This window comes from Heteronotia binoei, chromosome 21 (genome assembly GCF_032191835.1).
Source record: "Heteronotia binoei isolate CCM8104 ecotype False Entrance Well chromosome 21, APGP_CSIRO_Hbin_v1, whole genome shotgun sequence".
In the NCBI taxonomy this organism is placed as follows: Eukaryota; Metazoa; Chordata; class Lepidosauria; order Squamata; family Gekkonidae; genus Heteronotia; species Heteronotia binoei.
Genome location: NC_083243.1, coordinates 101,331,754 through 101,356,192, shown reverse-complemented (window position 1 = coordinate 101,356,192; position 24,439 = coordinate 101,331,754). Strand labels below are relative to the sequence as shown.

General features: G+C 43.1%; 1 protein-coding gene across 1 annotated transcript in view; it reads right to left on the bottom strand.

Moving 5' to 3' along the window:
• The window catches only part of ALX4 (ALX homeobox 4), a 189,206-nt gene extending 165,032 nt beyond the window's left edge, over window positions 1–24,174 (bottom strand). Inside the window, exon 1 of the mRNA XM_060262643.1 lies at window positions 24,086–24,174. The gene's annotated coding sequence lies outside the window, so the exon portion shown is untranslated. The remainder of the gene's footprint in view (window positions 1–24,085) is intronic.
• Window positions 24,175–24,439: the final 265 nt, after the last annotated feature.

Sequence of the window (24,439 nt, the reverse complement as noted above, 5' to 3'; positions counted from 1 at the left end):
AGAATTTGCGGTGTCTGGCGGTCTGGGGTGAGGAGGCCCAGTAGCAGCTTGTGGTCCGTGGCAATCGTAAAATGCCTACCATACAGGTAGTCGTTGAATTTATGCACATCCGTCACTATTGCCAAGGCCTCCTTGTCTATCTGGGCATAGTTGCGCTCCGTGGGGGTCAGGGTCCTCGAATAATAGGCCATGGGAACCTCCCTCCTGTCCAGGAGTTAGTGCCCCAGAACGGCACCCAGCCCGTACGGGGAAGCATTGCAAGCCAGAATCACTGGTAGGGATTCGTCAAAATGGTGGAGCACATCATTGGAAACTAGGAGGTCCTTGACTGCCTGAAAAGCAGCAGCAGCCTTTTTCTTTTCCCAGACCCACGGGGCGTTTTTATCGGGGACCCTATGAAGGGGTTCTGCGATGGCTGCTTTGTGGGGCAAAAATGAATGATAAAAATTTAATAAGCCCAAGAAACTTTGTAACTCCGCCTTGCACGTGGGGGCTGGGGCGTGGACAATAGCCCTGGTCTTGTCAGCTGTCAGGTGGATTCCCACGGAGTCTACTGCAAACCCAAGAACTCTACCGTCGACACCCCAAGGGAACACTTCTCCCGCTTTAATTAAGTCCTGCCATCTGGAAGCGGTGGAGTAACTCTCGCAGATGGCTGCTGAACTCCTCAGCGTCTGGGGTGGCGATCAAAACATCATCAAAAAACAGTTGCACTCCGGGGATCCCTTTGAGAAGAGAGTCCATTATGCTCTGAAAGATCCCCGGAGCAACACTAAACCCAAATTGCAACTGCCGCACCTGAAAAGCTCCCCTGTGAGTCGCAATGGTCTGAGCCTCTGCTGTCTCAGTGTCCACCGGGAGTTGCTGGTACGCCTGGGCCAGGTCCAGTTTCCCAAAAACCTTAGAGCCTGCTAGGGCTGCCAGTATGTGGCTGACCACTGGAACGGGGTATGGATTGTCCTGGAGTGCCTTATTTATCGTGCACTTATAGTCAGCGCATATGCGCACATCTCCATTCGGCTTCACTGGAATGACTATGGGTGTTTTCCATGCAGCGTAGGAAATCGGTTCTAGCACTCCCTGTGCCATGAGGTGGTCCAGTTCTGCTTCTATTTTTGGTTTAAGAGCGAACGGAACTCACCTGCCCTTCAGCCTTATTGGTCTCACGTGGGGATCAAGGGGTAAGGTGATGGGAGGCCCCTTGTAGCACCCCAGGGACCCATCAAACACTTCCTGGAATTCCCGGCACATGTGCTTGAAATTTTGCATTCGCATCTGCTGCACCCCCACTATTTGAATACCCAGCGGTCAAAACCAGGCCAGCCCCAGTAATGTGGTGAGCTGTCGTTTGACCACAAGTATGTCCAGCATTCCCTTAAAGTTCTTAAACTCTACCCTTACAGTGGCCCAACCCAAAATCTGTACGGGTTTTTTTTTTGGAAGTCCCGCAGTATGAAATCAGCCGGTTGCAGCCGGGGCAGGCCATGTGGGCTAAGTTTTCTTAGAGACTCCTCCAAAATTATGGAGATGGAGGAGCCCAAGTCCAGCTCCATTAGGCGTGGAGTGCCCTCGATTAGGACCAACACCCTGACCTTATCGAGGGTGGTGAGGGGCAAGTTCATTACCTGCATGCTAGTCGATACGGTCGAGTAGGCATCGGTCGAGTCGTGGTTGGTGGACTGGCATCTGCGGGTGGCCTTGGCCCGGCAAGCCCGCACTATGTGGCCCACTCTTCCACAGTTCCTGCAGTCCACGTTGCGATAGCAACAGTCCCATCACTCGTGTGGATTCCCACAGCTGGTGCACTTGGTGTTGGCTGGTCTCTCTGTTGCTCGTGGCTGAGTGGGCGCTCTCAGCCCCATTCCTGGTTGGCGACGGAGCTGGTGTGCCTCCTCCTCCTCTGGGTTGACCGGTGCCATCTCCTCCTGGTGGATGGCTTCTGCTCACAGGTTGTGGAAAGCTTTGGTTGCTCTCTTGAATGCGGTGGCTTTGTTGAAGGCGAGTTGGAGGGTGAGCTCCTCCTTTGCGAAGAGCTTTCGCTGCAGTCTTTCGTCTCGGAGGCCCCAGACGAATCGATCTCTCAGGGCTTCATCCAGCTCGTCGAAGCTGCAGTTCCCCGCAATTTGGCGGAGGGTGGCCAGGTAGATGGCGGCCGTCTCTTCCGCCCCTTGATCCCTCTTGTGGAAAAGATATCAGCAGGCGATGATGGATGGCTGGGGCAAGAAGTGCCCAGTCAGGAGTCTGACTACCTCTTTGTACGTTTTCTCTGTGATCTTTACGGGGGCCGAGAGACCCTTTGCGATCTTGAATGTGGCCTCCCTGCAGACACTCAGGAGCACGTCTCTCTTATGGCTGTCCTGTAATCATGTTCGCTCGTAGGTAGCAGTCGACCCGCTCCGTGTAGGTCTCCCACCTCTCGGGGTTGGTGGGGTCTTATTCAGCAAGGTGGCCTGTCATCCTGCTTGGGTTAGCCATGGCGGTGGCGGCGGGCGCTTCAGTCTCCCTAGACTGCGTGCCTTCCTCATCTCCAGCCAGGTCAGCAAAGTCCCACTTGGGGAGTTACCTGGCTAGGATCCCATCCTCGTCGCAACTGTAATGTACTGAGTGACGAGATGTGTTGATGGCAACATGCTTTATTAGCGAGTACATCACAAGAGAGGGAAACGCGGGCTGGGTCCCGATTATATACATACCCAGGAACAACCTTCAGCCTGGCCAGGTCCAATCCTGGCCAGTTAAACTTCCCGCCACAGATCTTGATTGGCGGAGCGTATTTGCGAGCTACGTCCGGGGACCAGTGGAGTCCCACTGGTCACCTCTGTAGTGTTCGCTGCGTTGTAACTTCAAGACTGAAATGCAAGACGCAACACTTTCACATAGGGCTTTGTTGTAGAAAAAACCCAGCAAGGACTCATTTGTATTTTAGACTGCACCCCCTGATGCCAAGCCAGTCGGAATTGCATTCCTGTGTGTTCCTGCTCGAAAAAAAAGCCCTGGATTTCACTATGACCAATTTCGCACTCAGCTTACCCCGCTGTCACGTTCCTCTTCTCTACGCAATGTCCATCAGATTTCCCACTATCTACGCCGGAGTTACAGTAAGTGTCGTGGCTTTCGCGCAGCAAATGGAAACTGATTTTTAGTGGTTTCCGTTCGCTGCACTAAAGCCGCGACGCTTCCTGTAACTCCAGCACAGATAGTGAGAAATCTGACGGACACTGCGCAGAGAAGAGGAACGTGACAGCGGGGTAAGCTGACTGCAAAATCGGTCTATGTGAAGTGACAAAATTAACTTGGAAATGGTCACTGAAGTGGATTGAAACTGCATTATTTAGCATGTGTGAAAGAGCAATCTACACATTCTCAAATGTATCACCACAGCCAGGAGAGCTAGGATTTTTTAAACTGGAAAAAAATTATAGCTCAGATTCTCAGGACTCCAAATGTTCATGTGGAATCACAGACAACAAACACCTTCTATAATGAATACTTATGGAATCTGGAGGTATAATTGTAATGCATATCTAAGTACCAATATTGCAAGAAGCAGCAGCAAACAGTGGCTGTCATAGTCTTCTTGGTCTTCCAAGTCCTTATCCTGTAAACCTGAAGGGATAAACTACAATGATATCAAGTCACTAGTGGTGGCATGCCAAAACCAAACATATCCCAATCCTGTGGATGGTAATACCTAGATGTGACAAATTCAGCATCAGCAAAGAGCTAATACAAAAGAAACCAAGAAATGCTTAGCTGATGCATATAAAATCTGTGAATGTACTTATATTCTCAATGTATCTTTAAGAAAAACTTTGCATACCTTCACATTTTTTTTGTTTGAACAGGGAACATATAGAGTGCTTTCAAGGAGATTTGGAGGGCCCACTATAGACTTAATGGTTACATAAATTAGCCTTGAGGCATGGGTGCAGATTTGCTTCTGTAAGCAGTTCTGTTGGAAACTATGGGGCTGCCATGTGCTGAAAGCTGAATAGACTAAAAATGTTTAGAGATTGTCAAATAATACCTTTAACAGAACACAAAAAGTACCCTTAAAGCTTCCCAACAACTCCTGGTCCACATTTGTTGAGCAAAACCTCCAACATAAGAATTTAATTTCATTGACATGGGATTGGCACATAGCACCACCCCACAACCATGCACCTGCAGTCCTATATTGTTACCAGAGCAATGAGACAAGTGTGATGCAATTTACAGACCTTGACCAGTAATAAAACTATAACTATGTTATTCAGTTTTTTGATGGAATCTTAAAGTTTTCCTGGCTTGAAAAAGGTCCATGGGACACATTTTGTATGAACAGGAATTTGCCACAAGGTCTGTTGAGCTTAGAATTCCTTTTCTTATTTGAATGGCAGGTATCGTTTGTACAGGCATTGGGAGATTTTCTGGTGAATGCACTATATGAAGTAGTTAAATTGCAGTAGTGAACTGGATATTCCAGGTCTATGTATCTAGCAATTCATAAATCTGGAAATGATCCTTAGAGGTGTCGAATACTTTCAGTTCCCACTGAAGTCATTGGAGTCTGGCATCTGGTACTTTGCAAGTTGGGGCCAACAACTGCATTTCACGTACCAATATATGAAGTACTGGTTTTGCTGGGAGTAATTGTGTAATAACTATAAGAGTCCAATACATTAGTTAATCTGCAGTGCAAACATGGTTTTAACAGTTCAGATAAAAAAATAGGCAGTAAGTTTCCTTTGTCTTCAGCTTCTATAAGACAGACATTCAAAGCATAAGAATCTTTCCTTTTTAAGAATGGACCATTTCCTCCTTGGTGGTATGCACATGACAACACAATTTAAGTAAGAGACTTTACAGGATCTCTCATTAATATACAGAAGTTAATGAAAAACACATCTTAAAATGTGGTTTGAGAATGTTAATCCTTGATGAGGACAGAATCAAGCTGTGGTAATTTTAATGTTCATGAGGGAAAAGAAACCACCAAGGTTGCAGATCAATACAGGACCAGATACAACCTAGGAAAAGCTAGGTAGACCTAAATGTCATTGATTTAGATTCTTGATGTACCTAACATCTGGTAGATTGCATCAGTTCTGCAGATTGCATATAACATAAAAACAAAAAGGTATTAGTCAATAATTACAAATTAATGGAAAATAGAAAAGTTGTGTGTCTCTATACTGGTATAGATTCATAGGTCAGTAATACACTTGATACAAAGAAACAACCTATTCACTGTGGAATGAAGGTGCAAACAACTTATTTGAACTTCTCCGCAGTTGTGTACAGTCATTACTGTGATCACAGATTTGATGACTATACCCTGGAAAGACTAGGCTTCTAGGTTAGGTTATAGTGTGTTTGATGACATTGTATGTGGTGAGCAAACAAAACATGTACCCTGAAAAAGAAAAGATACTTTACTGTTTTGTGTTTTGTGTTAGCTAATGGACATGACTTGTGCAATACTTACATTGATAGATTTCATAATTTCTGGAGCGGCAAAAGACAGTGGCTGAATGTGGAATGAATGTGTATGTGACTATAGTTTGCAGAGACTGCATTACACAAGGCATCAAAACTGCCCTTCCCCTTATCTATTTATTTTTAATGTATTTATTTATAGAATGTACAGATTACCCTACTGCAAAAGTCTGAGGCATGTAACAGTAAAACCACTGTTACACGCCTCAACTAACAAAACAACAAAGCTTTAAAAATAGACTATTAAAAATTTAAACTATTTAAATTTTATATTATTTAAAATTAATCTATTTTTTAAATTTTAAACTAATCAAAATTTAAGAACAGCACCTGTGACTACCAAAAGCAAGTTAAAATTGATCAGGGAAAGGGTTGATCTCCATTATCCCACTGAATTGTTTATTTTATCACAAGAGTCCTCAGCTTTCTTGAGCCTTTGAGCACATTTGGAGCTTTGAGAGGGGGTGGCATATGGCATCTCAAAATAGCTTTTACAGGAGGCATAGTCAAACACAGTGCCTTCCCTCCTTTGTCTGCAAGAGACTTATATGAGGGGAATAGAAAGAAATGCAAGAAAGCACAGATGAGGGAGTAAAAACAAAGATTGGGGAATAAAAACAAAAATATGAAGGGGAAATGGGGCCACAACTCTAGGCGTTTGAGTCCTCCTCACCTTCCAGTGGCTGCAGCTCTTACAGCTGTAGATACCCCTTTCATTTGCAGGAGGACAGCCGAGAACAAACCCTATGTTAAAATAATCCTGCCCACTTTCTGAAAAGCTTGGAGGATGCCAGGAATCTATGGGCACAGGCAAGTGCCAAGTACCCACAGGCACCATAAATTTAATAATGAACAGGCACAGGTTTATAATAATAGACTACTAGTTCATAATACTAGATTTCTTAGATCAGCTTTGCATATTCACTATTAGGCATCTTCCTCTGTCCACAAAGTGAGTCAGCCAGTAAACGTGGGATGCATTTATTTGCTAATGTTTCTGCTATCATCCTCAACAAAAAAGCTGTCTTTATGCCTAGAAAGCATTTTACATCTGTTCCTCATTATTATGTCTTACTGCATTTCTCAGCAGTGTGCTTTTTGGCAGTTTTACTACAGTCTTACAGCCTGCCAGTCTATTTTCAGGAGCACTACACTGCCTCTTTGATTTTAAGAACACTGGAGCACGGTAGGTCCCAAATATTGTTCTGTAGTTTGATTGCACAAGTCTTCCCTTGAAGTTCTTTAGTAAAACATAATTTCTTGCTAGTTATGAAACACAGATTTCAAATTATGTCTATTGATCCAGACCATAATACTGTCAACCTGAAGCATGGTACAAAATGATACTTTACTCTGCAGCTTTGCATAGTGGGGATTCCCCAGCAGAGAGTTCCCTGATCTAGGTACCACAGGCTTGTCTTATTTTGTCAAACCTCAGAAGGTAAGCAGGGTCAGGCAGGATCAATAACTGGATGGAAGACCAGCAAGAAACTCCAAGGTTATTATGCTAAGGCAAGCAATGGCAAACAACCTCTAAATGCTTCTGGCTTTGAAAGCCTTCTGGGGTCACTGTAAATCAGCTGCAACTTGAAAGGGGAGGGGAAAGGTGAGGAATAATTATGCCAACTTAGAAGAAACCCCAAATGTGAACATGTGAAAGAATTCTTATTTTACTATTGTTTAAATGGTAAATTGCAATTAGTGAGTGGTAATGTGAGGAATAATGGCTTTTTGTTGCACCTAAAAGAACAAACTTGAAATACCTTTTAAGTCACTGTTCAGTCCCCCAAATCCTGTGTTTTTTTCTTTCTTTTTAAAATAAAGTGACTTGATTCAAGCCCCAGTAACTTTGTTTTTTTGAAGATGAAGGGACAGAAGCTCAAAATGAGGTAACTATAAAGGCTAGGTTAGTAGAAAAAGTCTCTGCACTTGGCAGTGAAAGTTATAAAGTTTAAGCCTTCTTCCCATGATCCTTTTGTGTGTACAAATGGCTGTGCCTGACTTAGTAGATTTTCATGATGCCTTGCAAGGTTCCCAGTAAGAAGCTTGCATGGGATCTTTGTTGTTCTGATTAAGACCCTAGTGCAGCTGTTTCATGCATTCTATGGCAAAGGGCGTTGAAACAGCATTTGAAAGCAGATACCCAGACCCCCTCCCCTAAAAAAAAAAAGAACAGGAGAGTTTTTATAAGATTTGCAAAAGAAGGAAGTTAGGATTTATTCAAGTCCTTTGTTCCTGTGATAGAATGAGTAGTAAATTCTAAGCTATTTCTGAGATAATACTGGACTACTAGTTTATAATACTTTATATTATAATTTTTTACCATCCAATTTTCTTATTTTGCTGTTGAGAGAACCAGGGACTGATTAATGGACAATATTCATGGGGCTATTATTCATGCAGCTTTTGTATCTATATTCACATAGACCATACACCCACAAATTGTATCATACTTCACAGGTTTGCTGGGGAACTATTGCATTGGTGAGCTATTCACGTACATTTGATCTTATATACACTTGTGTCTGCTCTAACTGAATCCTATAGTCTTTGTAGGATCAGTATATGGCTGAAATGGCCTAGTACATTCTGTGGTCCAGCTCTGACTTTAATCACTGGAAACCGGAGCTCAAGATATAGTATTCTCAGAAACATGGAAGCAAAGACTATATCCAATTCTGTCATTACTCATGTAAAAGTGAAAATGGTGGATTTTGTCTACAATGAGATCAGCACATTCTAGTGCTGAGAGTAACTCAGTAACAGTGATCAAGTATGTACACTAGAATACCAACATAGCTTTTCGGAGGGACTGTGGATCTTTCTCTACCTGACATCATGGATCATCTCTGTCAGTCAGAAAAGATAATACTGAGGTAGATGGACCTGCAGTCTAACTAAGTATAAGGCAGTTTCATATGTTTACATCTGATTCTTTATATGTCATTTTTGCAATGCTAAATGTATATCTGTATGGTAGGCAGGGAAGTCTCTTACATATCACTATGGTTTGGATTGCTGGGCCAGCATTTCAGACATAGATGGCAATGTGGAATGTAGGTGAATGCAGTGCTTTAAAGGTAGAGGGTGTTCATAGGCATCATTCACCTCACTTTTAGTTCCTTTCACTGATATTCATAAGCCACATCCCAGCTCTGTATTATTAATACATTCCATTATGGAACAAAGAATGGAGGCATTTACCTGCAGCAATAAACTTATGTTCTGTTCACTTGCCAAAAGTGGGGAGCCAGAAAGGAAAGTACCCCTCCAATCTTGGGTTCATTCAACATTCCTTCTTGAAAATGCGATTAACTGAAATATAGGTTGGATGGCACAGGATTGTTTATTTATTTATTATTAAATTTATGGATCGCCCAATTCCTGCTACTACAGGACTCTGGGTGATTACAGGACTCTGGGTGATTTACAGTATTATTAAAACAATTACAATGAAACATTATTAAAATACATTTCAGAACATTACAAAATTTAAGAAGAGATGGCGAGTGATAATTTATCCAAATTGCAGATGGGCAGCTACTTTGCGGGCAGTGGGGGGAGAGTAAGTGAGCATGAAGCAAACAGACAGGGTGCCAACCTAGGATGAAACCATTGCTGCCCTCAATCAAATGCCTGACGGAACATCTCTGCTTTACAGGTCCTATGGAATTGCATAAGGTCTTGTAGGGCTCTGATGGAATTTGGCAGAGAGTTCCATCAGGTTGGGGCCAGGACTAAGAAGGTCCTGGCCCTTGTTAAGGACAGCTGGGCCTCTTTAGGGCCAAGGACCGCTAACAGGTTGCTATCTTGAGAGTGCAATGCCCTCCTGGGGGGCATACCGGAGGAGACGTCCCATAAATACATTCACCCTGACCGCTAAAGTCCTTCTAGGCCGATACAAAATCTTGAACTTGAGTTGGTACTCCACTGGGAGCCAGTGAAGTTGGTGCAGCACAGGTTGTATATGTACCACCCATGATATTCCTGTCAGGACATGCCTCCACATTCTGGATCAGTTGGAGTTTCTGGGTCAGTCTCAAGGACAGGCCAGCATACAGCAAGTTACATTAGTCTAATCTGGAGGTGACAGTTGCATGGATTACTGTGGCTAGGTCAGTGCATGATAAGAAAAAAAAACCCAATTGCCATGACTGGCACAGATGACAAAACTCCATTTTGGCAATATCAGTGACTTGGGCCTCCATACTCAAGGAGGCATCCAACATCACAGCCAGACTCTTAACAGATTGCACTGGTGTTAGTGGTGCCCAGTCAAGAGTTGGTAATCTGTGCCCTGATCCCAAGCCCCACCCCAGCCACAGAACCTCCATCTTAGCTAGGTTCTGTTTCAACCTGCTGTGTTCTAGCCATTCAACTACAGCCTTCAAATCCACAGCCAAATGTTGTGGGGCAGAGCTGGGTGTTGGTAGCATACTGATGACACCCAAGTCTGAAGCTCTATACCAGCCAGGCAAAGGGGCACATATAGATGTTAAACAACATTGGGAGGAGGAGTACCCAAGACACCCCACATATTAGCGGGTATCTAGAGGAAACACTCTCACCCAGCACCACTCTTTGTCCCTGGCCATGGAGAAAGGAGGAAAGCCACTGTACGGCCAACCCCCAAACTCCTACATCAACAAGACGGTGGATTAGAAGATCATAGTCAGGGCTGGCATGTTCCAGTGGGTCAAGTAGGCAACTGCCTAGGCCAGCACCACAGGGACAAGTGGCAGGCACCCCGTCCCTGATTGTGCCCCACTGTGCTGCCATGCCTGCTAAGCCACTTTTGAATCTGTGCCAAAGCACTGACCTGGAAGGGGCTGACTGGGGTCAGTGCAGCATGTGCGCTCACCTTGGAGACACTCGGAGCCTGCTCTGAGGGTCTCTGAGGCAAGTGCACCCACTTCGCTGCCATCCCTGCTCAGCCCTTTCTGGGTCTGTGTGGGGATAGCAACATGGTGTGGCAGTTGTGCTCATCTTGGAGGCACTTGGAGCAGGCTCCAAACCCCTCCAAAGTGAGTGCACGCATTGCACCACCATCCCTACTCAGCCCCTTCTGGATCTGTGCTTTGGCACAGATTCAGGAAGGTCAAGCAGGGGTGTTGGGGCAGCACATGCCCCTTGCCTGGAGTGTCAAAAACCCTGGCGCTGGCCCTGATCATAATCAACCATATCAAGCAGTGCTGTCAGATCTAATAGTAATAGCAGTGCTGACCCACCACAATCCAGCCATCTGTGGAGATTGTCTATCAAGGTGACCAACAGCATCTCTGTCCTGTGGCTGGTGCAGAGCTGTATTGGAAACGATCCAATTGACAGGATTTATTGACAGGATTTATGGGTTCCATTTAAAAGCCAAGAGTCTTGACAAAGACACGAAATCGTAGTACACTAGATAGCGTGGATGGGCTTTCTATGAATTTATTTGGACCTTATGAAACTTTTTCCTCATGATTTATCAGGACTATGAACTAAGAATGAGCATTGTATGAATTTCTTTGGTGAGGAAACCTTTTACTGTTTGAAACCTTTAAGAGCACCTAGTGGGTGAGCCATCGCTGCAGGCTTATGACATGAATTAGTTGGAATATTGTAGTTGGAGTGTTTGGAATAAAGGAATTCGTTATTATTGATAATAGTTTTGATGGCTTTCCCCGATGTGTTCATGCAGGGATTTTCATGGCCTCATTCCTGCAGGGATTCCTTGGTTTGTGCCAGGGATAAGTTGACAATATCCATCAGTGGGCCCTGTATCCTCTTGCCACCTGCCTTAATCAGTCACGAGGGGCACAGGTCAAGGAGGTATGTGATGGGTCTAACAGCACACAGGACTCTGTTGACATCAGCAGAAGAGAACGGTCTGAACATCTCAAGGACTGAATCCAGGGACAGTTAGGGGGCCTCCAGTTCACTTACTCTATCCAAATTGGCTGGCAGGTCATGGCAGAGTGACAGAACTTTATTTGCAAAAAAACTTGCAAAAGTCTCACAGCTGATAGACAGATTCCTATTATTTTGGCTCCCTTTTTTAAGGGATGTCAAAGACCGAATTACCCTATATAATTCTGATGGGCGTGAGCTGGCAGCAGTATGGCCCAAGGCTGCATGGCGCCCTAGGCATACCAGTGGCCTGCCACCCCCCTCCACAGCGCCCCCACACTTCCCCCTGTGGCGCTGCGCTCCCCACCTCCTTCTCCCTCCCTTCCCCATCCCAGGTCTATTTCAATGTCTGGAAGGGCAACAGAGCACCTCCCGGGCTGTCTAAAGGCGGCTCCCTTCCCCCGCTGATCAGCGGATTGGCAGGTAAAACTGTGCTGTATGCTACTCAGCACTCGGGCAGGCTAGCAGCATGAATGAACCACGTCCCAAAAGGGTGCCACTGCTGCTCCCTCCTCCCCACTTCCTCAGCATCAACATGGGCATTGAAGTCCCCAAGAATCAAAAGTCTTGGGAACTCCAAGGCCCAGCAGGCTGTCAGCCAGTGTGGTAGGCAATTAGGACACCAGGCAGGCAGCCAATTTTACCTTAGCAGCCTACACGAGGCCAATTCAATCTATGTTGGAAATTTTGGGGATGGGAAGTGGCCTGAAGGGGAAATACTCCTGGATAAGCAAGGCTATCCCACCCCCCGCCCTCAGGTTTGGGACTGATGGATGATAGGGATGCAAGTGGACCATTATTTTCACTGATCAAGTCCTCCCTGGCCAAAGCTAGATTTAAGTTCAAGAAGATGCATAGCTTTCCTTGGGTCAGCTAGGTACTTTTGATCCTGACATCGCCCCCCACAGTGGCCTCAGGGCGGGTCACAACAAGTCATTTCACAGTAAAAACAATAGTAAAATATACAATTTAATTCCAGTTTAAAATTAATTCAGAATAAGATGGCAGATGGGTTTGTGGTAGTCTGGAGTGCAGGGCTGGATTTAGATGAAGAGAGGCCCTAGGCTACTGTACTTGTGAGGCCCCTCCCAATCTCCCACCCTCACGACTAGAAGAAAATGGAAGAGTGTTATAAACAAAACTGAGTGAAGCCAAGGATGATGACAGGTATTTAAAATTCTGCAATTCATAATTTCTTCTCTAAAGAACATAAGGTGTTATTGTTAAATACCGTACTGATTGAAAAATGCATAAATGTTAAAATTAACACTGAAAAACTTTTGCAATAACTGAACTTTGTAAACCTTTTGTGGAATAAGCATTAATTTTTAGGAAAATTAAGTTGTAATGTTATTCTTAAAAAAAACAAACTTGAGTTTACAAATTACATTGCATGGGAAGTGTAAATAATATGATCATGATTACCTGACAGTGTGGCACTTTTAAAATCTACTTTATGTTGTCATTAAACAGTCAGTTTTAAAATACATATTAAGAAGTAAACTACAACCATCAAATACAGTAAGACTAAAAATGTTTTTTCTAGCCTTCCTCATAGCAAAATAATCAAAAATTTCATCAAAATTTGTCCATCTAAGTTTGTCACTTTCAATGTACAGAATGCTCACTGTGGACAACCTCTCTTGAGACACTGTGGCCCTTAATTCATTTTTTATTCTTTTGAGTCTTGAAAAACTCCTCTCTCCTGAGCAGTTAGTGACCATAAAGCTAGAAATAGCCACAAGATTGCTTCCACATTAGGAAAGCCGTCTGAATTTTTTCCTTGTATATAATTTGATAAAGGTCTGTATGAGACAGAGAGTGCTCTTCTGTAAGCCTGTGGCTTTGTCTCACGTACAGGTGAAAGTGCAAAAGTTCATAAATAAGTTTCACATCAATATCTTCTGGGTATGCTTCTGTCAACAGCTCAACACCTTGCTGAATTTCTTGCTTAGATGCTGTCAGGTTTGCAAGAATGGAAAACAATTGTGCAACATCACTGTACATAGTGCTTCTTTTTAAATTGGCTTCAAGTGCATCTAATATAGGAATAAAGGATTTTATTCTAAACATCTCTTGAAGAAAGTGCATCTAAGGCATCAGGTGCACTTCTGTCATTTCTTTGCCGTTCCCTTACTTTTTGTCTCCTTGTTTTGTAGTTAAGAAGAAGATATTGGATTTATATCCCACCCTTCACTCTGAAGAGTCTCAGAGCAGCTCACAATTTCCTTTACCTTCCTCCCCCACAACAGACACCCAGTGAGGTGTGTGGGTCTAGAGAGGGCTCTCACAGCAGCTGCCCTTTCAAGGACAACCTCTGCCAGAGCTATGGCTGACCCAAGGCCATGCTAGCAGGTGCAAGTGGAGGAGTGGGGAATCAAACCCAGTTCTCCCAGATAAGAGTCCGCACACTTAACCACTACACCAAACTGGCTCTCCTTAACTTTTGACAAGGTGGCTTTTGCTTGTTTCTCAAGCTCATCAAAATCTTCTCTAATTTTCCTTTAAAAATCCAGAAGTGAATTGTACAAACTTGCACAAGAACTCAATAACAGGTCTGATTTCTGAAGAGCTTTGCTGACCTTGTGAAAATGACCTAGTACATGAATCCAAAAATGCAGCATAAACACAAATTCAGATTCTTCCATTTTCTGCAAAAGATTGTTAGCTTGAAGCCTGGTCTCCCCTTTCCCATTAACATCAGAGTACAAATGACTGAGGATATCAGTGATAGCACTGTAACTTTACAAAACAGCTTCTGTGGCCTTTGCAGGTGCGTCCCACATGGTGTCTGACAAATGTTTAGGCACTTTAGACTGGTGGCAAAAATGATTTTAGAACTGCCCATCTCTTTGTGGAGGATGAAAAGAAGGTATAAATTTCATTGATAATGCCAAAACAGTTCACTGTATCAAGGTAGCAATCTACAGCTGAGCAGCTCACCAGATTTATAGAGTGATCTGTGCATGGAATAAATCTTGCAAATTGTTTTTTTTTTCAATGATTTTTTTCTGCATACCATTGTACTTACCAGCCATGTTGGCAGTGTTGTCATAAGACTGCCCATGGCATTTTCTAAAGTCAGTTTCAAGTTCAGTAGTGAAATAGTTGAAAACTAAATCAGCCATACTTTCTCCTGAGTAGTCTTTTAGCTCAAGGAAAGTTAAAAATCTCTCAGTTGGCAAACCATCTTCAGGTGATACATATCTGATAATTAAAGACAACTGACCAGCATGTGAAATGTCAAGAATGGAATCTACTGAAAAGCTGAAATATCCAGCCTTTCTCACATCAGCCAGAATTGTATCCTTAACTTTTTTTTGCCATGAGTTGAATCATTTCCTCACATATAGTTTTTGACAAATAAGAGGGATTGCCTGATCCAGAATGTCCATACCGATTGATATGACCAAGTAAAAATGGATCAAATTTTGTCACTAGTTCTAAAAGACTAAGATAATTATCATATTTGGAGATCCAAAGTATGCATTGTCTCCTCTGAATGGTAAGCCTCATTCTACAAGAGTGCATATTACACTGGCCTCCTGCCTTCTACAGGTAGTTCTGGATCCCTCTGAGGATCCCTTCCCACTGCTGCCTTCCCTGATCCCCAAGACCTCTCTCTGCCTGCGGGCAATCTGCAGCAAGAGCATCCTGGCCTCTCTGAGGGTTGCAGGATGACTCCCCCCTCCCAGGCTGGCTAGAGCATTTATATCTTCTGACTCTTCCCCCTGGCGCTTTTTGGCTATAGAGGCATCTGAGATTTGTAGACCTACCCTGAAGTTTTGCCCTACTTCCCAGGGTAGGTGGCTATTTTAACGAAATTAAACAACCTAAACTAAAGCAAACATAAGATAGAGTCTATTTTGTCACATCCAACAAGCCAGCCCTATAGCACAACATCATTTCCCAATCTAAACATTTTCAAAAATGTATAAACTCCCAAAATTGCCAAAAGGATTCAAAATAATTTTCTCCAAGACACATACAATTAGGAGGCTTGAAAATGATGCAAAAACATAAGTTAATAATTAACTATAATTTTTCATCTAATAATTCCAGCAGCAGCAAACACCAGGCTCCCATCCAACAATCAATACTAGCCATTTAAAAGAGCCAACTGTCAAAAAATGTTATATAAAATAAATATGTAAAACTTTGATTAGATTCTGCAATGGCTTTAGAACAATCAATCCACTATTACTGTATGAAGCAGTATTTGGATTTATTGGCATGACAATTGACACCATCAATATTTCTTTTCATATCCAAGAAGTTCTGAGAAAGGGGTTGCAAGTGCATGCTGCATGCACCGACAGGGTGAAGTGAAGGGGTCCCTGAGAGGGGTGAGGCCAGTGCCAGTCACATGTGCTTGCTCTGTTCAAGCCAAGGAGGAGGGAAGGAATGGAAGGGACTTAGGAGAGCTTGCTTGCCTGGTTTATTTGCCCTAGCCAGCCCCCCCCCCCCCACATTCTCGCACTGATTAAAGTGCAGCACGTACCACTACTGACCTGACCCTTGAGCTGGGGAAGGCTGTGCAGTTGGTTGACTCTGGGCTGCTGACTCTGAGCTGCTGCAGTTGACTCTGCGCTGCTGTCTCTGGAGTCCTGGAGTCTGTACTCTGAATACTGGCACAAGGGACCTAGAAGGGGCAGGGCTTGTCAGTCCAACCCCTGCACAGTCTCATCAGGACTGGCCTTAAGGCAATTGGAGCAATTAGGCCAAATTGGGCCACGCAGGCTGCTCCTAAGGAGGCCCCCGCATCAGGGCAATCTATATGGATTTTATTTATAAGATTCTGCAGACTTTGGCTGTGAACTGGGCCCCACAAATTTTTTTCCAGCTGCACCCCAGAATTTCAAATAGGGCCCCACTGGCTGGCCCTGAGTCTCCTAGCTGCTGGGCCCAAGTTGCCCAGCCCTCACATGAAGAACTGGGTTTGCAATTTTGGGAGAGGGAAGACTGCCTGGTGGGGGGGCAGGGTTGTGGAGGCCCCCTAGATTTAGAGGCCCTAGGCTTCAGCCTACTTAACCTATACATAAATCCAGCACTGCCAGAGTGCCTCCTGCATGAGTGCTGACTAGCTGGTCAATAAGGCATCTTATTCATTAGAACAGCGGTCCTCAACCACTGGGCCCCGGACTGGTACCGGTCCATGGCCCATCAGCAACTGGGCTACCAGCTGAGCTGCCCCCCCGCGGTGCCCTACAGCCTCTTGCCCCCCCGTGCCACCTCCTCCCCCTCCCGCGTTGCCTCCTCCTCCCTCTGTGTTTATTAGGTTAAGATGGGGAAAGCGCCTTCCCGGCTCTTTAAAAGCTCACCTCCCTCCCCCATGGCAGCAGCTGATCCGTGGGGGAAACCAGTAGCAGCAGCGAACAACTGCTGAACAAGCCGTGCTGCCCTTGTCTCCAGAGGCAAAGGCAGCGCCGCTTGTTTAGCAGATCGCTCACCGCAGCCACTGCGGGTGGTGGGGGGTGAGCTTTTAAAGAGCCAGGAAGATGCTTCCCCTGGCTTAACATAATAAACATGGAGGGAGGAGGAGGCAATGCAGGAGGAGGGGGTGGGGCAGGGCAGGGTGGTGAGGCTGTGCGGCACGGGAGGGGGGAGGCCAAAGTCAGTCCTCCACCCTGTGTTTTCCCCACCCTGCTGGTTCCTGGTGCCAAAAAGGTTGGGGACCACTGCACTAGAAGATACTGTGCAGATCTCTTCAGCACTATAGGGCTATTAAGGAGGGCAATATGAGCAGGGAGGGCCAAGATGGTTGGACGTCTGCCACTTCAGTCGAAGGCCTGGCAAAACAGCTCTGTTTTACAGTCCAGATCCCAGAGGGCCCTGATCTCAGGCTGGAGCATGTTCCACCAAGCGGGGGCCAGGGCAGAAAATGACCTGGCCCTGGTTAAGGCTAAGCAAATGTCTTTCAGGCCGGGGAGTACCAGAAGGTGTTGATCTTCAAAGTGCAAAGCTCTCCGGGGTACATATGGGGAGAGACAGTCCTACAGCTATGTTGGTCCCTGGCTGCATAGGATTTTGAAGGTTAACACCAAAACCTTGAACTGGATCTGGTGTTCAATTGGCAGCCAGTGCAATTGGTGCAGTACCAGCTGAATGTGCAGCCACACAGACATTGCAGTCAGCAGGTGCACTGCTGCATTTTGCACTAGCTGCAGTTTCCTGGTCAGATTGAAGGGCAGCCATGCGTAGAGTGAATTACAGTAATCTAGCCTGGAAGTGACCATTACATGGGTCACTGTAGCTAAGTCCCAGGAGGAGAGATAGGGAACCAGTTGCCTGACCAGCTGAAGATGGTAAAAGGCTGATGGAAAGTGAGGCATCCAGAATCACCCCTAGTCTTTTCACCCTTGGTGCTGATGTCAACGGTGCCCCACCCAGGGTTGAGAGCTGGGTTCCTGATCCCCCCCACAAGTTTAGGTACAGGACCTCTGTCTTCACTGGATTTAATTTCATGTTTATCATGCTGGATTTAATTTAATATGTGAGAAAAACTTGAGATCCTAATTTGAAGCTAAAGACAGTATCCATCAGGAAAAGGAAAGGAAATATTCTGACAAGCAATTTTAGAAAGGAGAGTCTGTGGAGTCCCAATACAGTGCTAGGAAAGCACTTGGTGGAGAATCCTGTTAAAGTGCTATTCTAAATGCCAACTTTTGAGATATTGCACAAGTTTAATTGCTTTTATCAAATTTGTCGTTAGCTATATGAAGCAAATTTTTGTCCTAGGTAAAGCAGATTTTGAACAAGTCATCAAGTAATTTACTCTTTGCTGGAAAGTTCCTCAGTCAGTGTATGTGTAATGTAGTATACTCCAAGGCAATCTGGGCACTTGGGATGTGGCAAGAACATCTGGCTGACATCAAGGAATATTTGACCAAGAGTGCATCAGGGGAAGGAGAGGCAGGAATGCAATCAGCAGGCTTAAAAGAGACCTTGCCTGGGGTAAATCTTGATAGCAATGTAAAGCTGGATTCCAGACTACCAGCCCAAGCCAGAAACTTAGCCAAAGAGAGAAATGATGGGGAAGGTCTAAGCATGGGGTGGTGGTAGTCATTGGATGCTCTTGAATAGAGATTGAGAGACCAAATCATTCCCCCAAGCCTTCTGAAGGAGTAACTAAGGTGGCCTATTACAATAGTAAAGAGGGTTGCGCATGCTCATGTAAACTGATCTCTGGGTGGATGCTCCATGATACTTTGTGAAGGGACATTGTTCATCATCTATAGACCAGCAGTTTTCTGAAACAAGAAACCACACTTAGAAGAAAGGAAGTATGGATTGGGTGAGGGTCAAAAATACTATGATGATGAGAACCAGGATTCTAACAATCTACTGTGTGGATTTCAAATTATTTTAATTAAAGAAATGCAAGTTACCCACACTCAGGTTATTTTAAGCATCTGCTTAAAAATCATGTTCCAGTCAGGTCTTTTCAGCTGTCCTCTAATATGAGTACAAAACTTGAGATCCTAATTTGAAGCTAAAAACAGTATCCATCCATCAGGAAAATAAAAGAAAAAACTTTGACAAGAATTTTTTAGAAAGGAGACTCTACAGAGTCCCAGTACAGTTTTAGGAAAGTACTTGGCAGATAATCCTGTTAAGTGCTATTCTAGATACCAGCTACACCTTGAAACATTGCACAAATTTAATTGCTATTATCAAATTTGGGTTTTTTTTTTTTCAGTGCAGGAGAATAGCTACATATCCTGCCAAACTGATGCTTCAGGTTTGCTACTTGGATTTGGCATTAGCAAACTGAAAACTGTAGGTGTAAACCAGTTCCACTTTAACTCAACTGATTTATCCTTAAGTTTGTGCATTTATCTTCATGTGTAATTTCCAGAGTCCTAGATTAGTTCAGAAATACATTTCATTAATAATTGCTGCTTTTGTCATTAAATTATGAGTTTGAGAATAAAGAGATATGATTGAAGTTACCAGTTGAGCTCCATTTATGAAAGCAAATATCTTCATCACAATCCAAGCCAGAGCCCTTTTGAGACCAGTTATTTGGATTTAAGATGATTTAAGGGCCAAACGAGAAAGGTGTTGAAGATCCATTTTCAGATCTTCCTTATTGTTAAACTACTTTTAATAGCAAATGTGATTGGGGAGGGGGAGATTTGATTTGGAACTGCAGCATGAAGTAAGACAGAATTTAACCCTCCTCCCTCCTGTCTTTTTCTGCACTCTAAATCAATCCCCTGTTTGCTGCAGCAGGAAAACTTGTTCCCGCTGGTGAAATAGCACTTCCAGGTTGGGTTGCCAACGCTGGGTTGGGGAATATCTGGAGATTTTGTGGTAGAGCATGAGGAAGGTGGGGCTTGGGGAGAGGAGGGACTTCAAAGGGGCATCATATTATAGAGTTCACCTTCCAAAGCAGCCATTTTCTCCAGGGGAATTGATCTCCTTTGCCTGGAAATACATTGTTATAGTGAGAGATGTTCAGCCACCTACTTTCAGAGCTGCTTAGTTTCAGTGAAACCATTAAAACTCAGTGGTAGCTGGGAGTGCTTTTCGTTTCTGTGTGTCCATCCAGTACTTAACTTCAGCAGTTGGTCATTTGGCCAGCAGTTTTAGGCTTGGATCTGAAGCGTCATACAGTTGTGCCCAAGAGCTTGAGTACACACAATGGAAAGCCAGTTGATTTCCTCCCTCCCCATCCAGTATTAAAAACTGCTGTGTAGAGTGGCAGCTACTGTTAAAAAATGATAAGCCCAAGGCCTCCTTGTGGTGCAGAGTGATAAAGCTGCAGTACTGTAGTCTGAACTTTCTGCTCACGACCTGAGTTCAATCCCGGTGGAAGCTGGGTTTCAGGTAGCCTGCTCAAGGTTGACTCAGCTTTCCATCCTTCTAAGATCGGTAAAATGAGTACTCAGCTTGTTGTGGCAGGGGGTGGGGGGGGAGTGTAGATGACTGGGGAAGGCAATGGCAAACCACCCCATAAAAAGTCTGCTGTGAAAACGTTGTGATGCAACGTCACCCCAGAGTCGGAAACTACTGGTGCTTGCACAGAGGACTACCTTTACTTTATTCATATCAGGAGGGATTGTACTAGTATAGGTGGGATGACAGGAACCTTTTAAAATATTCACAGGCTGCTCAGAGGGTCTAAGTACTCATTGCACACAATGGGCACACATGGCAAGTCAAAGAGCTACTTTTCCTAAGGAATCTGGAGTGGAGAAGTGGTGAGGGGAAGGAAGAGCTTAACTCTTATGAACCATCAATGTACATGGCAAATAAACTCCCCAAGAATTGTCTCACTGCTAGGAAGGTTTGAACTGAATAGATCAGAGGTGTCAAACTCATTTGTTACAAGGGCCGAATGTGACATAAATGAGAACTTGTCGGGCTGGGCCATATGTGCCATAAAAAGTAAAGCCAGGTAGCAGAGATATGAAGGATGCAGACGAACACAATTAATTTTTTTAAAAAAACCCCTTAAAATAAAACATACTTAAAACATTAGCACTTGGTCTTAAAGGTGCTTTCTTTATATCTCTCCCATGGGATCCAGGGAACTGGGCAAAGGAAGCTCTGGCTCTTTCCTTCCTTCCCCAGGGGGCCAGGAGGGGGAGGAGCCTCAGCCAGTAGAAGGAAGAGAGGCTTGGCTCAGTATCTCTGTTGTGTGAGTGAGAGAGCCTGGCAAAGCAAGCTCTCCCTCCCCCCAAGGGAGGAGCCTCAGCTGATGGAGAAAATAGAGTCTTTGCTCTGTAGCTCCTGTGCGATTGAGCAAGCCTTGCAAAGTAAACTGTAATGCAGAAGGAAGCAAGAGAGAGAGAGAGAGAGAGAAGGAAGCAGATGACAGACAGTTGCTCGGAGGTCTGATAGGAACAGTCTGGGGACCTGATTTGGCTCCTGGGCCGCATGTTTGACACCCCTGGAATAGATGGTGGTTGGGGAGGTAGTTAAGTGTCCTTTCCTCCTACTATTGCTTGACTTCAATAGCCCCTTCTGAAGCTGATATTCCCTAGTAAAAGCAGCCCTGGGTCTTTTATTATGTGCCTGTACATTATTATTATGTACCTTAGAAAGGGAGTAAGTAGTCCAATTGAAAGCACATGACTACTCATCCCCCCTTCTTTCAGCAAAAGTTTTAGTTAACTGATTTCATGGTCTTCTGAATGGTTCCGATTATGAGCTGTCTCAGTTTTGCAAGTCCTAAAGAATCAAGGTTTCAAACCCAAGGATGGCTCAGACAATCACAACATATACTGAATAATTCACGAGACCAGCCAGTGTATGTGTAGCTGATACAAACTTCTCAAAAAAGTCAAATGATATTGATAAAAACTATCCATTAAGCCTTCATTTTTTCAATAATTTTTGGTTGGTTAGAAAGGATACATAAAACTGCCACTCAACTTTCCCGTCTTCCTTCTTTCCAAAAACAAAAACAAAAAACAAAAACCCAGGCTGTTCAGCACCTGGGGTTCATTGAGAAGTCTCTTATCTCATCTCCCCCTCCCCTGTATCTGAGTATCCAACTTTCCCACACTTTCTGTTGCGTGCTTCTGTCCTAAGGAGGCTCCACTTAAAGTGGATTTGGGAGAATGAATCCATATTAACAGAACAGTACTCTATTAATCTTCCCAATGCTTTCAGCCTGGCAGTTTTGCAGCTATTTCATTTAAATATTTCATTGGCTATAAAACAGCCACGGCTGAAGAGTGTTGCCTCAGCTCATGTCCAAAACACATAGGGTCTCTTTTCCTGAACAATATGGAAAATGTCTGCTTTATAAAAAGCAAAAGACAAAACACACTGAGGCCCTGACTCCACTACCCAGATAACTCAGGAGGATATTTCAAGTTACTAGTTTGTTTACCTTATAGAAAAGTTAATTAGATTCTTTTGATCTCACAGGGGGAAAAACCCTTTTTACAGTTGCTGCAAAGCTGAAGCCTGGAAGTTGCTCTCTCCTAACTTTGGACGTTCATTAAAAACAATTCTGTTTGATTTTTAATTTAAAGAAAACATTTTAAAATTTTCCCTTTGCTTATTATTAAGAACCCTTTTGTCCCTAGGCGAGGATGTAAAAACTTTTTCCCTTCCTAGTAGCCAACGCTAAACAGTTTAATAACCTGTCTTAAGGGCATGTAACTATATATACAGACAAACAAACAGCTTTGTGCAATGACATCAAATGTGTGATCCAAAAATATTTTAAAGAACTTTAAATCTTTGTATTCTGTGGAATAACACTGCTTGTACTAAGTCACAGTTATACTTTACATGCATGTATTACAACTTGCATAGAAATCCACCATTTCAGATTAATTTCATGTTTCATTAATTTCATGAAAATTTCCCAAAGTTTCAAAGTTATTCTTTGTAAGAGCAAATAAATATAAACATGCTAGTAAGTCAATGAATGTTAATGTCACCAGATAGTGGACACAACATCTTATTTGTAATTATATTTTTCAATAGATGAGAGGAATCTTTCTTAACTTTTGTAAAAAATATAAAAAATATAAAAAATAGACTTTAGACTTCAGAAGCACACAGAGAGAAAACAGAGAAAATGCTGAAAATGAAATTTAACATAGGGAAATCATTTACTTTAATATAGGGAGGAGACCCAAGTCCTCAGTTGTATTCAAAAGCAAAACAATGTATAAAATGTATGGATAATTTATGAAGATATTTGGGTTGGTAAATTAAAATAATTTATCAAAAACTCTGAGAATGTTTTCCTTTTCCACTCTGAATTGCCACAATTACCGGTATGTATATTTTTTTTCATGTATGTGCAATAGATTTGTGCATTTCTCATACATTCGGCAATTGGTTTCAAGCATTTCCAGACATGACTGGTAAACAGAAGTTAGTAGCTGAGAAGCGATAAACTATTATCATGTGTCAGCATATAATAAAGCCATGACTATTACCATAATAAAAGTTTTCTAAATGTAAAAAATTCATCATTTACAATTAGGTCATTCTATGCATGATTTTAAGGGCTAAGCAGATAATTTGACTACAGCTGTTTGGCAATTCTAAATCCACCAAAGGCAATTAATGAAAGGCAGCCAAATATTTGCATGAGTGTTCTTAACCTTGCCTCTTACAACTAATTATTACTTGTATTAGTAATTATGCTAAGCAACTTCCACTTTCTTCCACTTTTTTGTTAGATCATTTCTTTGTATGGATCATATTTAAGTTGTAAGTGTCAATTTAAAATGTGTGGCTTAAAATAGATCCAACTTTTACCAACTGAGAAATTAACCAACCAACAGTATTAAAAAAAGAAACAGTTCATTAGCTTTTTGAAACAGTAGTAAGGATTTAATTTAATTTAAAAAATCAGATCAAAGCATAATTTCTTTAAATGGTATTTAATTATAAATAAGTTGCACTGATTCCATAAAGAACTTGCTTACATAAATAAATGTGGTATTCAACTATTAACCTTTGCTTGCAAATTTTATTCTGAGAAGTGCATTTTGCCATGTTTCTTGCCCTGTGATGGAAAAGTGTGCAGAATATCTACAAAAATAATCTTTAAATAAAATTAAGATGGGAAAAAAGAAGCAAAACAAAACAATTACCACAGTTTAAAAATTAAAGGATCCAGAAGAAATTTACAGACAACCTATAAGGAGGAAAAGTTTAATGAATGACAAATATCTTGTAGTGCCATATTAAACAGCAGTGAACTTACCTAGAGAAGTAAGAAAAATTTGGACACTACCTTTAGCAGATGAAAAGTAACGGAGAACCGTGTTCCAAAAGTGTATATGACTTACACTGTCTATATGGTATGCTTTACCTTAAAATCTGTACATTTCTAGCCAAAACAGCTTGGAGCAATTCGCATAAAACAGACCCAAATGTTGCCCATTCAATGTACAAGATCAGGTTTCTGTCTCAGCTCAGCCTGTGATATCAGGATGGTTGTGTTTCTTTTCTTTTTTTAAAATATGTATTCTTATGTTTCCAATCCTCTCAGCACACTTTTTTCATCTTTAGGAAAGGGTCTATTTTTCTGGAGTAAAAGTGTGTGGAAAAGTTTTCCGACTTGTCAGGACTCTGGTCTTTTCAGTAC